This window comes from Peromyscus californicus, unplaced genomic scaffold, assembly GCF_007827085.1.
Source record: "Peromyscus californicus insignis strain IS unplaced genomic scaffold, ASM782708v3 Scaffold_4__1_contigs__length_199733344, whole genome shotgun sequence".
Lineage (NCBI taxonomy): Eukaryota > Metazoa > Chordata > Mammalia > Rodentia > Cricetidae > Peromyscus > Peromyscus californicus.
This window is the reverse complement of record NW_026294562.1, coordinates 153,222,876-153,240,115: the sequence shown is the minus strand read 5'-3', so window position 1 is coordinate 153,240,115 and position 17,240 is coordinate 153,222,876.

The following is a 17,240-nucleotide window of genomic DNA, read 5'->3' as shown; positions in this document are numbered from 1 at the left end:
ATTTGTCCCCTCGAGCAAAGACCGCACCTCTAGGCAGACCGCGCCAACAGACAGCAGTAAATTCCTCCATCAAACCCATCTCCTGTCACGAGACTTCAAGCAAACACAGAATCTGCAGTGACAGTCCTCTCTCACGCTCAAAAATAGCTGTAACAAGCACCCACCTGTGCACTGATCCGGGCTGCAGACGGAGCGTGCGAGCCCGGGTACCGACTGAGCACACACCGAGCCTGCATCGGGGGAGATGCTGAAGTTTTTCGCCTGACACACACGTGCACAGGCTCAGAAAGGAGGACTTCGTGAATGGACTGAGAGCAATCCTCCAATTCAGCCTTTGCGCTCTAAACGCACGATGGGGCATTGACAGAGAGCTTTGGGATTTGGACCCTCTCTTTTAGACTTCTTTCAATACGCGGGAGTTGGCGGGGGTGGTCTCCCTAGGTGCCTAGATCACCGCGATGCACAGACGCACAGTAGGTTGTGCTCCCAGCCAGGTACAGTACCCTGCAGTGGTCCGCTTCCCGCCGGGCGCAGGCACTAGCTCCTCCTCCCCGAAACTACACCGCCCCCGGGAGCCGCCAGACAGCATCACACGGTTTCCAGGGCGACGGCTCCCAGCCAATCAGAAAGCCCTCTGCAGGCCTGCGATTGGCTAGAGGCCCCCAGGGCGGGGCCGGACCTTCCGCCTTCGATTTAAAAATTTGGCGCGGAAAAGAGAACCGTGGCTGGCGCCGCCCCAGAGTGCGCGGGGCTGGAGCGCGGACGAGCCCCTCCCCCGCCCTCTGCGCGGGAGCTCGGCTCCTCCCCACGAGCCCCGGCTGGGCGGGAGGCGGGAAACGGCCGCCTTCACCCTACCCCGCCCGGGATCCCGCAATCCCGCCGCGCCAGTCAGCTCCCCGCTCACCTGTCAATCCTCCTCCGGGGCTGGCGGCTCGGGGCGGCCCGGGCTCCTGGCTACGCGTCCCCGCCGGTTCCGGGAGCCCGTGCGTCTCAGGGTGACTCGCTCAGCCCCACCGCTCAGAGGTGGGTGCCCGGGGGTGGCACCGGGACCGGGGCTGGGGGGGGCGGCGGGCGGGCCGTGGGAGCGTGGCCGTCCCGGAGCAGTCCAGCCCCCGATTTGAAATTAACCCGCTCCCGGCGCGAGCCGCTCCCGCGGGCGCGGAGCCTCCCCTCCCCCCACGCCCGCTCTCCCGGCCCGGGGGCCCCGCGCGCCAATCGGCGCCTCTGCACCGCCGCCGTGGCGAATCAGACTGTAGGCACCGCCCTACGACCCCGCCTCCAGCCAGACTTGGGGAAAAAGTCCTCAAAAACTTTGCCTTTTTTTTTTCTTTTTGCAAACACCCTTTATCCGAGATCGAAGTTGGGGGACGAAATTTGGCTTGTCCAGGGTTGGCTGGCAAGGGCACGCGGGCTCCCTGCCATCCTCAGCTTAGGGCCATGTCAACCGGTGCGCAGCCTGGAGTCTGCTCACCTGCCCTCTGATCCCCAGCGGAACCCTTCCCACTGCCACCCTCTGCGTGACTGTGCTCCGCTTCTGCCCCATGGCTTCCAGAACGTGTGAGGAGGAAGGAGCTTCGATGTCCGAAGCTGACGGGCGCGGGGCGCTGGCAGATCTCGGAACACGCAGGTGTGGAAGAAGGCGGAGTGACGCGGAAAACCCGCCAAGCCCGTCCCCAGCGTCCCGCGTCCTCCTTTCCCTTCTCTTTGCTCTTCCCTAGCTTTTCCCGCTTTTCCCTCTTTCCCTTTACGAGCCTGGTGTGTCGTACAGGTCTAGGGAACTTAAAAGGAGACCCTCTTGCCCAAAATCCTCGTTTTGCAAAAGTGGAAACCGAAGCCCTGTGCCCCAGCGCTGCCCGTGCCCAAGGTTTTTCTTTTCTTTCTTTTTTTTTTTTTTTGCACCCGCCTTTGCCTTAAAACATTTCCCCTTTTCTCATCACTCCTGGGGTCGCCTGGGCCTCATGCCGCCTAACCCGCTTCCATCTAAGACTGTGGTTTGGGCTCTTCACACTTTTCATTTTGTGTCTTCGGGACCATTCTGTCTAAGTTCCATCACTGAGCTTGGCTATCAGCGAAAACCATTGCTGACTCCAACCGAAATACTGTGTTTTCCTCCGGTGGTTAGGGCGGGATCCGATTCGGGATCCCGGCGCGCAGGAAATGCACACCGAGCCAGGGTTCCTGAGGAAGGTAAACACAGGGTGGCCTCCAAGACACAGTTGGTTACATCTTTGTGTCTCTGTTCAATTCTAGTAGCTGTCAGAAGTGCAGGCGCCAGGGGGGTCACTCAAGTAACCCCAAGATCAGGATTGAACCCAAATGCTCCGATGCTGTGCAGAAGGGGCAGACTGCCTGTAGCCTCGGATGTGGATGTCAAGTAAAGCCCCGTTGTGGGGCAGGGCAGGATGCTCACAGAGCAAATGCATCTTACTGAGCCCAGGTACACTTTTTTAGAGCAGAGTCGAAGTTTAAACCTATCACCAAGAAGCAGTATGTGGGCTTCTGCCCGAGCCACTGTCTGCCAGGTTACCTCTCAAACCTCTCACCGTCACTGCTTAGAGCCCCAAAGGATTAAGTGATGTTCAATTTATATCGAGAGCCAGAATCAAAACTCAGGTCCCCGTGTCACTTCATATATCCCAGTGCACTACCTCAGAAAATTCTCAGGACAGGAAAGTCAGTGACTTGTAGGCCAGGTCACAGCCATTTCAAGTCCTCCCTCAACACAGGAGGAAAGGCAAGGTAATGTAATTTTTGTTTAATGGTGGCTGGCGTGTCAGTTATAATCAGACTCATGAAGCAGGATGAAGAGGTTTGAAGTCTTGATGACCCTGTCTGTCATGAGACTTTGAAAAGGAAGCAAGAATCTGAGGATTTAGCTCACGGCAGAGTGATTACTTAACACACCCAAGGCCCTAGGGTTCACCTTCAGCATCATGCACACAAATCTAGCGTGTCAATTTGAAGTAAGGCATGATTATAAAGGAGAGATGACTACAGAAAACTTTCATGCTTACTGCTCCAACATGAAGGGTCAGAGGACAAACTTGAAGTCATCCTTCTTACTTTCCCTTCAAATATGTTTTTCTAGTTATTATATAATGCAAGATTTCTGTGCTTTTGTGTCTGGTCATCTGGGTTGCATAATAGACCCTATCTCACTGAGTTAGGCCAGTTTTTCCACTTTGCTGTCATCCTTCTGGATTGCACAACTGAGAGAGTTGGGTAACATATTCAACAATAAATCAGGTATTATGAAAAAAGATATCAAAGGTGGGGGGGGGTTGATGGGTGTCATCTGAGGTCCCTAGATTCAAAGGTAACCTTTGGGGTTTCTGAATGATGTCCCTTCTGATCATCGATGGGTGTGAGAGGAGCCGGCAGCCCTCTCCCCCTGGCCAGGGGGCCAAGGAAAACCTTTTTTCTATTGGTGGGCTCTGAGACACAGCCCCCACATCCCCGTTTGCTTTGGTGACTAGCTGGCTCATTGTGGAGACTGGGATTTAGACTTTGTCATATGCATTGGCATATCCACCCAAAACCAGCTGCTGGGTACAAATCACCACAGCTGTTCACAACCAGATCTCAGCCCTCCCCTGTCCCTTGAGCAAGGTGGTTATTCTGTGAGTAAATGGTGTCAGGACCCAAACAGAAAGGGTTTCAGAGAATGAACAGGAGCAAGGGACCCAGGAGATGGGAGAGCTGGCACTGGTCTGGCCTTGCTGGCCGGCTTGGCCAGAGCTTGACCTAGCTAGGGCTGAAATCCTGCCTGTTATACTTGCTACCTGGGCACATATCTGCAGCTAGGGACTCAGTTGCAGCAGCTGCCATGACTGCTGTTCATTGAGTAATTACTGCCCTCTACATTTCTAAAATACCTCCAGGAAACATGATAAAATACCAAGGCCCCCTTTACAGAACTGGAGTCTGTATTCTGTCACTGTGTGAGAGTGTGCATAGAATCTAAAACTCTTACAGAACTGAGGTCACGTCCTCCTGAGCTCATCGGGAGGTTGGAAGGACAGAGTTCTCCCAGTTCCAGGACACTGCAGAAGTATGTGTACAGGTTGTAGGGAGTAGAGGTCAGGACTGGCCACACACAAAACGTCCCAGTCAACGCTGAACCCAGTGGCCTCCCAGATGAACCAGTGACTGCTTTTCCTCAAAGCCTGGTGGGGAGGAACATCTGTGTGGATCGCTTCTGGGCAGATGCCTCACATCCTGTCAAGTGAGAATCCCTAACCCTGTACTTGCCTTTCTGCTATGGACTCCTCTCTCTGACCCCACTGTCCTCCCAGGGAGCAAGGAAGAGGACTCTGTCCTCACTTGGTCTCCCCAGCATCTAGCCAGGAGCCAGACCCAAGGAAGGGGCTTGGTGAATGTTGGTTGGTTAAGGTTCTACCTTAGAATATTATCCCACCAAGTAGGGAGGGAGCTTTCTTTTTCATCTCATTACCTGCTGTGTCAAGTCCAATTGTGAACACACACCGAGTGCTCTATAAAGTGAGAAATGTGACTCTCGTAGTGACCCCCTAATTAAAAATAATAGAGGGCACATGCGCTCGCACGCACCTTAGCTAGGTGCTTCTTACTCGGTCCCTAAAACGTATCTGAATGTGTGCCTCTTGCTCTGGAGCTGGGGGCCTGTGTTCAGTACCAGCTTCCGGATGAACTGGCTTTCCTGGGATCCCAGCACTAAAGCCAGCTCCACTTACTCATCGCCCTCTCTTTCTCTTTTCCTTACCAGGGTTATGAATCTGTTTTGTACAAACCGACTGCTTGTGTCAGTTCTTCAGAATCGCGGCTTCTGAGTCATTGAAGGTGGCTCTGCCCCTACCCCTCCTGAAGTGGTTGCTGACATTGGCATAAATGAAACTGTCGAGATTGGGCGTGTTCTCTCTGGCCTTGGAGCTGGGTGCTGCAGAGGGAGAGGAGGCTCCGATGATCTTGGCCCTTCCCAAATGAGGTTATGGGCAGTCCCCAAGAGCTTTAACAGCTCACTCCTGAGCCCTGAGCGGGTCTCTGCTCACTCCCAAGCTCTTCTGAATAACCCTTTAGGTATGAATTTGAAGATCTGATTTGACTATTAGCCCCAACATGCTCAGGTCTGTTGTGGGGTTTTAGTCTTCATTGTATCCCTTTGTCATATGGGTAAGCAGAACAGGATCTACCTTACCTCTGGAGACAGAACACTCAAGGTCTTTCTAGTGAAAAGGTTCAGAGAAAGCCCACAGTGTTTGTCAATGTGGAAACTGGTTGGAGTACATTGATGGTCTCATGGCCACAGTCAGGGATGAACTAGCAGCATCTGGGTTTGCCCATGCGCTTTTGGAATAGGCTGCACTTCATCACACATTCAATCTTTGGAATAAACTGTCACCATTTTAGTGTTAGTTGAAGTATATACAGCAACCCACTGGGCTAGGATAGAGCTCAGAGGCAGAGTGTTTGCCTGGCGTACATGAGGCTGTCTGTGGTTTCAGTAACCAGCACCAAAATAATCATAATTTTTATTGATAGAGAAAGATGTTTGCTGGGCTGGCTTCCTGTCACTGTGCAAGCCGTGGTCCACCTGTGCCAGACTGTGGGTGGCTGCTTTAGGAGGGACTCACCTTTGGAAAGCAAGCATCTTCTAGTCACTCATCTCTCTTTAAGAGTTAAAAGTTAGGATGTGGGTCTGGAGTGATGACTCCACAGTTAAGAGCGCATACTGCTCTTGAGGATCTGAGTTCGATTCCCAACAACTCCAGCTCCAGGGGATCAAATGCTTCTGCTTCCAAGGGCACTTGCACTAGCGTGGACATACTCCCCCCCCCACATACACTAAAAGGGGAATTAAAATATACCCCTGGAGGGGCCTCGTGAGGAATAAATGAGTTAATCCCTGAAAAACAGTAGTGTTTAACATATACAAAGTACTTAAAGAAAGTTATTATGTATCACCATATGATTACGTAACAAAACAATCCATACACATGCATATCTGGGCTTGTTTTTGTTATTGCGTGTTCTAATCACCACAGTGAGATTCCTGGTAGCTAGATAGATCATGTCCATGGAGCTTTGGCCAGGAAATGGTTTCTTCTGATTGACTGTCTCTGCATCCTCTGTCCCTTCCCCACCTCCCTGTTCGGTCTGCTGCAGGTGCCCTGAGCTCAGTGCTCATTGTGGGAGGGACGTCCAGTGTCTCAAAGCCTTACAACCAGAGGCTTTAGGACACTGTGGATCTTAAAGACTTAACACCTAGAAACGCCTGAGAAAGACCCCCTGAAGAGCACTTGAAGATAATGTGTTCTGACTGGAGTCAGTGAGTGGGCTGTGACTTGCCTGTCTCATTTTTGTGTTGGTCAGTGTCCTCTCCTGGGCTTTGTTCTGTCTGCCCTTGCTCCCAGAACACAGACACTTCCATGCTTCAAGTTTAAGTCTGGCCATAGCGTTGGAGTCGGTGACTACTCACCAAATGGCTTAGGATCCAGAGACCTCCTGCTCTCCCCCTTACTTCAGTCCCAACCAGGCCTAGGACCATAGGAAAGCTCATCACTCTGCACCCCAGCATCCTCCTCTGTGAAAGGGGCTTCATCGGTAGTGTGGGAGCCAGGCTGACACGTGGGGAAAATCACTGTTTGGAAGACTGAGTTGCTGTTTGATGAGAAGGAAATAACCTCAGCAATCTGGTCAAGTTCCTTCCTAGCTCGTTAGCTCCACAGAAGAAGCTGGCGTTCATGTGGTCTTCGATTCCTCTGAGCTGCGGTTGTCTCCTTGTGACATGAGGAGGCCTGATGACTTGAAACCCCGGACCCTGTTCAGTTCTGTGCCAGTGTCAGGCTCCCTTGGAAACCAGAACCCACTAGGCTTTGAAGCCTAGCGACCGGGGTCCGTCCCTGCTTTGTAGGTGGACAGCTTTCTGGCCCTTAGAGAAATGCCTCAGGGCATTCATGACATTTCTTTTTTGGTTATTTTTGAGATTATAATTTGATTTCTTCCCCTATAACTACTCCCCGCTCTCCTTCAAATTCATGTTCTCTTTTTCCATCAACTGTTATTACATGTATATTTGTGTTTGTTAATACATATACATTCCCCAAATAACCTGTTGAGTCCACCTAATGTTACTTGTATGCATGTTTCAGGACTGATCATTTGGCGGACAACCAATCGGTGTGCTCTTCCCTGAGGAGGGCCACCCCTCTCTCTCTCTCTCTCCTCACTTTACTCAGTTGCCTGTACTTCTTTGTGTAGGGTTGAGGCCTCCTGGGCTTTTCCCCATGCAGTTTGGCATATCCATTGGTGTCATGACATTTTTTTAACTAGCAGCTGTTTGGCTCAAGTGGGTAATGGCCTGCAATGAGACCTCAGCTGGGAGCAGACATCTCCAGTGACAAAGGGGGGGAAAAAAGGATCTGGTCAAGATTTTTGTCTGTAATTTCCAAATTCCAGTGTCCTGTGAGGTAGGTTGCTTGTATGGAATTCCTGGTGGCTAAACCATAGTGCTTTGAGAGCTGGGGTAGAGCACTGGTCCCCTTGGGTGGGCTCTCAGGGAGTGGCAGCAGCCACCTTTCAGGCTGTTCTGGGCCCCGGCTCAGGAGTGTGCAGCTGTGTCAACAGGCCTTTGAAGTTCACATACACCGGATGACTGGTCAGCACAGTGGGACTGTCGCCTCAAACTCGGTTACAAGAAATCATAGAAGGCATGTAGGGGGAAGCTTTGCCAGAGGGAGGGGGGAAGAGGACCCGACCCACACTCGCAGATTCGTTCATTCCGCAGGGGTGGCTGTCAACTCTGCCTGCAGGTCCAGGCTGTGATCTGGCTTATTTCATTCTGACCCGAGGAAGCGCTTCAGTAAGGCTTAAGCGGGTGACAGTGCCGATGGGTGGTAGGATCCGGGAAAAACTTGAGTCATCAGCACATGAACAGACACGGAGCAGGGGAGCTTCAGCCTTTAGCCTCTTTGCTATTCTGCATTTTTAAGGCGTTCTCTGATGTTTCCTGAGCTGTCTCCCATGTGGCAGGCAAGGCCACAGGCACTTCCCATCAGCGCCAGCTGGGTCCCTCGTTCTGGAGAAGGTGGAGGTTCAGTCCCCATTTTTGCAGAGGCAACAGAAGTGCCTGGAGGTTAGAACCTAGGGAGGGAGCAGCTAGCCTCCTCCTCTAGGAAGAAAAGAGGGCTAAGTTCAAAACCACATAGTCATTTCTTTTTTTTTTTTCTTTTCTCTCTTTCTTAGACAGGGTCTTACTGTAGCCCCCCCCCCCCCCCCCCCCCCCCCCCAGCGAGTGGCTAGAGTTTCTTACAGGCCCCGGGGTTTCCTTCTGTGTGGTTCAGATTGGCCTCAAACTCACAACAAACCTTCCTCGGATTCCTGAAAACTGGAATTATAGGTACACACCAGCACGCTGGGGCTATCTTTCTTGCTCTGTACAGCCATCTGGTTACTGAGTCACATCCGCTTGTCTGTGTCCCTGCATCCTGTCTTCATCCTTAGCCCTCAGGAGCACACTTTTGGACCAGTGCAGCAGCCTGTCTGCTTCCTTTGTCACCAGCCTCTCCATCCTGGCCAGATCCATCTCACTATAACGCTGGGTGCCTGGGCCACACGCACTGCATAGGATGAAGTCCTGACATGGACTCTCCCTTCCCAGTCCTTGTATTCTCTGAGCTCTTTTTCCAGGCTTGCCCATCCCCATCTGTGATTATTCAAGTCGTCTTGATTTTGTTGTTGTTGTTGTTGTTTTAACTTTGTAATCTTTGTATATGAAGTATCCATTCCTCAAATGTTACACACACCCCTACTCTACATCTTTCTCTGCTTAGAATCTCCCAGCCAGTTTTTAGAGCAATGATTCTCAACACTTGAGTCACGACCCCTTTGGGGTTGAATGACTCTTTCACAGGGGTTGCATATCAGACATCCTGCATATCAGGTATTTACATTGCAATTCATAACAGTAGTAAAATTACAGTTGTGAAGTAGCAATGAAAATGATGTTACAGTTGGGGGGGTCACCACAACATGAACTGTATTAAAGGATCGCAATATTAGTGGGGCTGAGAACCACTGCGGTAGAGAAGCTTCTTCTAGCTGCCTTGCTGGAATGATCTTCCTCCAACATTTTGTAACATTTAAGCAGTATACCTCACATGCTGCTTCAATGTAATTATTTGTATGCCAGAGTTTATCTCAAAGTGAATATGAAGTATGGTGTGTCCCAGTCTGTGTATATGTATCCCAGTGTGTGTGTGTGTGTATGTGTGTGTGTGTGGTGTGTCCTCTGTGTGTCCCAGTGTATATGTGTTCTCCAGTCTCTCTCCTCTCTCTCTCTCTCTCTCTCTCTCTCTCTCTCTCTCTCTCTCTCTCTCTCTCTCTCTCTCTCTGTGTGTGTGTGTGTGTGTGTGTGTGTGTGTGTGTGTGTGTGTCCCAGTGTATGTGTGTACCAGTTTGATCACTGGTATAGTGTAACGAACATGGTGGGCCTTTTTGAAGTGGTCGGACTAATGACTGGAGGAAACACGGTCATGAGGAACAGTCACAATACCATGAGTGTTTCTGTGGCTGACAGTTTCCTTAGCCCTAGTAACAGGCGTCACTCCTCTAAGCCCCGCAACAGCCTTGACAGGTAGGTGGCCCTGTGTCTCGGTGGCAGAAATAGGAAACAGTCTTGTCAAAGAACTAGTGGTCGCCTTGGAATTCAAGTCTCCAGAGCCCTGGCTCCCACTGTAACCATCTCTGTTATTTTTCTCATTCCTGCAACCAAGTATTTGACTAGAGAAAACTTCAGGGAGGAAGGCATTATTTTGGAAACAGTTTGAGGTAACAGTCCAAGGCAGGCATGGCAGGGGAACATGAGCAGCTAGTCACATGCGTGTATAGTTAGGGAGCGGAGAGGATGAGTACATGCTTTCTCCCTTTTCTTCCCCGTGGGGCCTCAGTCCATGAATGTGCTGCCCACATTCAGAGTGAGTTTTCCCTTCACAAACCAAACACCCAGAGGTGTGTCTCCTAGGTGATTCCAAATCTAGGGATGTTGACTACGAAGATTAAACATCTCACCACCTTTCCTGAGGCTCTTTGCCTCTGCATAAAAAGGCCTGGCAGGTTCCTAGGCATGTACTCAAAACAGCTGCTTCACAGACTTGGTAACCAACATGCACTTGGCAACTTGGGACATTGTAACAAATGGACAAGATCAAGGACAAGCACCGAACAGGAATAACGACCACCAGATGTCTGCAAAATTGAACTTGGGTAAGAAGGGAAGAAAGGAAGTGTGCTGATCAACATGAGATGTGCTTTTTGTGTGGAAGTTGGTGAGCCAATATAGCCAGCTTGCAAGTACTGATGCTCCTGGGTGGCAGGTGCTGTGTGAAAATGAAGCCTGTTTTTCACATCCCATAAAATGTGGTATCTTCATTATGCAGTAGTCAGACTGCGGGCTTGGGACTTCTATAATTCTCCACCTTTGGCGTGAGATGATTACTAGGGTTAATAATCCTAATCTGCCCAGTGCACGTACGTACCCTGTGCTTATCGCGCCTGTCTTATAATTAACTTTTATATTTTCCTTAACTTTACAACTCAATCTGCGCACCAGAGTGACTGCAACCCCGTCTTTATCTAATTTAGCAAGCATTTGCCTGCACTGCAATTAGACTCACATGTTGTATGATCAACGTCCTTTGCTAATTGCATAATTCCTTTTGAGCTTAATCATCACATGACAGCCTTCATTTTTTTTTTTTTTTAACTGTCAATGTGGTTTGCTGTCGGTTGCGAGCCGCATGCAATGTAGAATCTTGGTTGGAGGCGTCTGCAGTCACACAACTAAAGGTCTTCTAGAGTCAAAGATAAGGGAGGGACTGTCTTCCTGCGCAGTGAAGAAACCGGCACAGGGATGTCAGAGGGACTTCCAAACGGCTCATCATTAGCAGTTCCTGAAGCTGTGGAGGGATGAACACATCTGCAGAGGACAGCACTGACACCACCCCAGTGTGGGGACTCATGAATAATTCAAATGGGGCCTGACAATTAGCGCAGAGGCCAAGTCTGGACAAAATTAATCTGGGTCTGAAAGACATCAGGTGACAGGCCAGGAAGGGTCCCAGGATAGTCTGAAATTGTATCCTTCAGTAACTGTCGAAGGCTCCAGGCTGCTCATTGCCAGCAGATGTGCCGCTGTCGGGAGGTAGGCTGCGGTCTCTCCCCTTCCTTCCCGCCTCCGTGCGAGTGTTTGTTATTCCCTGAAGGTAGCAGAGAGTAGATGCTGCACTCCTCGGGAGTTGGGGATCCACAAGGAAGGAATCAGAATATCGTGCTGAAGTGGGTCTAAGATTCGGCTTCCTGAGCCTCCGTGTTTGTTGGGCCCTGTAACAATAGATGCAGACGGGCTTATCCAAAATTACGGGGTTGTTGAGCTATGGTTCCTGGACTGGGGTCCATGCCTCAACTCCAGCCTGGGGTCACCACGGTGACCTAAAGGACAGGCCAGGGGCCCAGGTTTTCCCTGACTTCTGTGATTCAGCACCTTGCCGGGGTTTAGGACTGAGCCAGGAGTGAAGAGATGCAGAGGCTCAACCCTTGATCTTGACTGAGATACGAGAGCCGGGGGAGAGGGTCAGAAAGAGAAGGTACCACTCCCTGGGGAGGACATTCTGAACTCAGGTTTTAAGAAAGCGCCGTGGAGCCTGCCATACATAGAACCTGGCCTATTGTAGGGACATTACCTGCCCGGTGAACATGGTGCACTAGCCAGGGAGGGCACTGTTAGGCCAAAATGATGTAATATTTAAAAGGTTTTTTTTTTGTTTGTTTTGTTTTTTGTTTTTTTGTTTTTGTCTGCCCAGAAAGATCTGGTCAGCAAGGGAAACATTAAGAACCACTGTGTCCAGAAAACACAGTCCGGAGGTGTGCTCAGGAGGAAAGAGTGCAGAGACCGGGGAGACAGTAAAGTGCTTGCTTACCTTGCAGGCTCAAGGACCTGAGTTGGATTCTCAGAACTCCTGTAAAAAAGCCAGACATGGTAGCAAGCATTTATAATCGCGGTGTTGGGTGGGTGGAGCCTGACAGATCCTCAGGGCTTGCTGACCAGCCAGCTTAGCATACTTGTCAAGTTCCAGGCCAATAAGATACATTGGCTTAAAAAGACAAGGTGGACCATTTCTGAGGAATGATATCCAAGGATCCTCTGGCCCTGTGCAGATGCAGTTGCATGCACACAAACACATGTACACACATATACAAGCAAACAAAGGGGATTTTAGCCTCCGCCACACCTGAGCTGGCAAGCCTGTTTGCTTGCTACTTTGTATGCACTCTGCTCTCATACTAGTAGTCAGGGCATGCCTCTGTCAAGGTACTTACCACTCTCTGTCAGCAGACACACCTTCAGTATCTCCTGACTTCTAACATAGCATGCAGGCCCAAGTGCGGTGACTTTGACATATAGGAATACATCCTCAGTAGGTTGGATGCTATTGAGTTGCTCAGACCTCACTCTATCTGCAGGGTGAGATGATACATGGACCGGGCAAAGAAGCTTGGTGATGCTTTATAGCTGGGCATGTATCCTAACACACCTGGAAGACAGGCAGGAAGATGGATGAAAGTTCAAGGCCAGCCTGGTCTACAGTGTTACATAGTGAAACTACCACATTAAAAAAAGGGAAAAGATATATATAGATAGCAAACAAAACAAAGTCTAGTGGAAATGCAACCTAAAGTCTACATTTAAGCTAAAAACAAATCAAAGAATGGATAAAACATGAAGGGGTGGGCCTGTTCAAAAAGACAATGGAACGAATACATGACTGAATTCTTCACATAGCTGCAGAATGGGGTTGTATTCCATAAGGAAGCAGGTGCACGTCCACACAGGCTACATGCCCTGTAGCCTTTGTGTGGGGTCAGGTCACACCCCAGCATGATGCTTGCTTGGGGAACTGGTAACTATATCTTACCCTGAATCCCAAGCTTTATTTCACAAAGGATTTTTATGGTCATTTTCTTGTTACATCATCCTAATGAAATGGTTTGTGTATAGTCAAGGACAAGGTGACTTGTCCAGGGTCACCCAGGCAGCGAGTGACAGAGCTCAGCCTTCTGACCCCATGGTGGCACTCCTCTTCCACATCATGCTGCCTTTATGCAGACCACAGCTCCTGCTGGCAGCATCTAAAAGCAAAGCTGCTTGACACTTGTCAAGCGCCATCAACAGTGGACACGCTCAGATGGACACCTCACCGTCAGCCTGGCTGACAGTCATGGTTCAAAAACCACTTTTTCTAACTCGGGGCCAGGGTGTGTGATGGGCCAGCTCACATCCCACACTCTCTCATTTCAGAACTGACAACAGGAGCTGCATATCACTTTCCCTCTGAGTGAGCTCAGGAGTGGCACATCTCTATGCTTTAGATAGTGGGAAGGACCTGTGAGTAGGGCTAAAATGAGAGAAAGGCAGACGACCTGTCCATTCCCAGGTGCCTGCTAAAAACATGGATGGAAATTTTGTACATTTGTCTGGGTTTCTTATAAAACTTCTCTGGGTAGCTTCATGCTTGTCCTGGCCATTTGACCCTGGTACATACTCACATTGTTTTGTCATAATATTATGTCATAACATAAGGTCTCTACCAGTGGTAAACACTCATTCCTCCTGGAACACCTGTAAAACAGGGAGGGCAAACCTGAGCGGTGGGGGCGTACGCCTTTAATCCCAGCACTCTGGAGGCAGAGCCAAGTGGATCTCTGTGAGTTCGAGGCCAGCCTGATCTACAGAGCGAGATCCAGGACAGGCACCAAAACTACACAGAGAAACCCTGTCTCGAAAAACCAAAACAAACAAACAAAAAACCCAAAACAACAACAACAACAACAAAAAAGAGGGCAAGAATTATTCCCTTATTTTCCATGAGGAACAATGATGTCCATCCATCCATCCATCCATCCATCCATCCATCCATCCATCCATACATGTATACACACATTTTGCTTTCACTCAGCTAACCTTTATTAGTGCACTCCTATGTCCTAGGAACTGTGAAATGCAGTGGAAACAGGAGGGTTTGGAAAGCTCCTGGGTGAGTATACAAATTCATTCAGGAAAAGGGGCCACTGTGTCCAGCCGGGCTTATAGAAAGGCAGACCACAGAGTGGGAAGGTGGCATGTCATGGCACACAGTGGCCAGTAGGTGGCACTCGGGGGCCCAGTAGGTTCCAGAGTATACAAGCCAAAGCTTTCCTTTCATATCCATTACTGTGCTTAAAATCAAATTCTAAGACATATTGAAAGACTGCATTCAATTTGATTTTAATTCCATTTATTTGCAGTTAATTGTTCCATGCTTTTCTAAAAAATGGTCAAATTAAATCTGGTTGTGTTATAGCTTCCTGGTAAGTGAAAGGCATGGCCAAGGAAATTAGCTTCCTAAATACATTAGCACCTCTAGTGAATGGTATTAGCAAATGCTTGTGAAGAGCCAATGCTGTCAGGGAAAGATCTGGAAAGATGTACACAAAAATGTTAGATATCGCTCAGGGTAAAACTCCTCCAGATGGTTTTAATTTTTTACACTCATCTAATTTAGGCCAAAAAAAAAGTGCACTTTAGTACTTTATTTTGCCTGTGTGTTTGCCTGCATGCATGTCTATGTGTCCACAGAGGGTGGAAAAGGGCATCAGATCCCCCTGGAACTGGAGGTACACTGTTGTGAGCCACCATGTGGAAGCTAGGGATCTCACCCGGAGCCTCTGAAAGAGCAGCCAGTGCTCTCAAGCACTGAACCATTTCTCTAACCTTGCAAGTCAGCATTTCTATAAACAGAAGTACTAAAGTGACTGAATATGTGCAAAGTCCTTTCTCGATGGAGGCCAGGGGACACTTCAGCACCAGACAGTGCTCAGGATGTGGGACTATCAGCATGGTGGATTGGCTTAGGTGCAGCCTCACGGGGCCTTTGAGAAGGGAATAGAACAGTGAGGGACAGTGTACAGACACACACGCTTTGAGTCCATTGCTCAGCAGTGGGCAGGACTTGTCCACACTCTCTGGTTGTGTTTTTGGGGCCTCCTTCCCTGATTGTGCTTTGGGGCAGATTTGGGGTTTTTGTGTTGTTGTTTTTGTTGTTCTCAGTGGCCCACTTTTCTTCTCTTAAAACTCAGGGTTGCAGCCGGGCGGTGGTGGCGCACGCCTTTAATCCCAGCACTCGGGAGGCAGAGCCAGGCGGATCTCTGTGAGTTCGAGGCCAGCCTGGTCTCCAAAGCGAGTTCCAGGAAAGGCGCAAAGCTACACAGAGAAACCCTGTCTCGAAAAACCAAAAAAAAAAAAAAAAAAAAAAAAAAAAAAAAAAAAAAAAAAAAAAAAAAAAACTCAGGGTTGCCAGAATTGGAGGAAATAGGGAAGAGAAAAAAAAAAAAAAAAGCAAAAGACTCCAATCCCTTTGGATTTCAGACAAGCAACTGATTGATTTCTCTGGGTAACTCAGAACACCAATTGGTCCCTTCCACGTCCGACTCCTCTGCATCTCCCTGGCAACCTTAGGAGCAGGTGTCATCCCGCTCACATGGTAGCACAGCCATTCGAGAGTGTGTGTGGGTGGGAAAGTGCGCCGTGACAAGAAAGGGCTGGAAGGCAGGGGGGACCAAGTGTGTCTGCAGTTGAACCCCGGGACCCACCAGTGGGGAGGAGCTTTCTCCATCCACCCAGGCACCAGCTTGGCAGCCAAGTCGAGGAAGAGGTGATCACCACATCTGCCGAGGGGCTGAATGGATTTGGTGTCCAGGACGGGCCCTTTGCTGTGCTGATCTCAGGCCAGTTGCCCCTTTACTCCTCAGCCTCCTCACTGCATTCTTCCAGTCCTGCAGAAATTCAACGTGGGCCCATATGTCAGAAGAGGAGACACAATGAGTGGGGAAGAGAGTTGGCAGGTAGAAACCAATAGGAGTATCCTTACCTGGGAGGCAGCTCAGCAGCACAGAGCTCACCTAGCACATGAGGGACCCTGCAATTGCTGTCCATGCTCATGTGCATATGCTCACACACACACACACACACACACACACACACACACACACACACACACACACACACACACGTTTCCGTTTCTGGTAGTGATGAGTGACATGGTGGTAACAGGCTGACAATGTCATTTGATAGGCTGCTTACGGGGGGCAGTCACTGTAAGGAGAAGACCCCACAGCTGACTAGGAGTCACTCCATGAGGTGCCCAGGAAGCCACATTCTAGACTGAGGAAAAGCACAATTTCTTACCTCAAAATGAAGAGAGGAGACCTACCTACCTCCTACAGCAGTAAGAGTCAGGCAAAGGAATTTCAAGTTCTCCCAGACTTTTCTCATGGCTCATTGTCTCCAATCCCAGATGACCTAGGACAATTTGATGCTTTAGGTTTAGGGTGGAGCTACTCCACAAAGCCTATGCCTCTACTCGCTCCCACCTGTTTGGGGCAGTCAGAACAGACTCCTGCTCAAACTCTGTGATGTTGCTATAACAGCTGAGCATGCATCTTGTTCTGGAATGTTCCTCTTCTTTATTTTTCTTTCACCAATCTCAATTGCCAGAGGAGGAGGAAGAAAAGAAAAAGGAGAAGAGGGATGAAGAGGAAGAGGAGAATGAGAAAGAGAAGACACCTTACGTTCATCACAATAAAGAACTGGGGTCATGACTTTCGAGGGAGAAAAGGCTGAGGTGGACTGAAGTTCAATGTCCTTAAAGTGCTTGACCATAAGTTGCCCTGTTCCCTGGTCTCTTCACCTGCAGAGGACAAGGCAGTTCTACCTATTAGGGCCTTTTGAGAATTCACTGAAGTGAGAGTACCAGACACAGGGACTGTGAAAGAAAAAAAAAACAGTTTTCACTTATTATTTCTAGTTTTCTAGCTTCATTCATTTGATCAATATTTATTGAGAGCCTAGTGTGTGCTTCTAGGGCTAGGGGAAACAACACAAAGCCCCCCCTCATTTGGGTGGGGGAGACAGTAAATGAACACAGTGGTACTATAGCAGGTGGTAATAACTGCTATGAAGACAAAACAGGGGAGAGAGAGATGTGAGTGAGGGTGGGGTGGACAGGAAAGGAGCCAACAGAGCAGACAGCAGGTGCAAAGGCCCTGAGGTGGGATCCTCCTTGCTTGGGGTGTTCCAAGGCACAGCAAGGAGGTCAGCATGGCAGAAGCAAGCCAGAGAGAAGAGCGGCAGAGTTGAGGTAGAACACAGGGGATGTTGGCTTCCCAGCTGC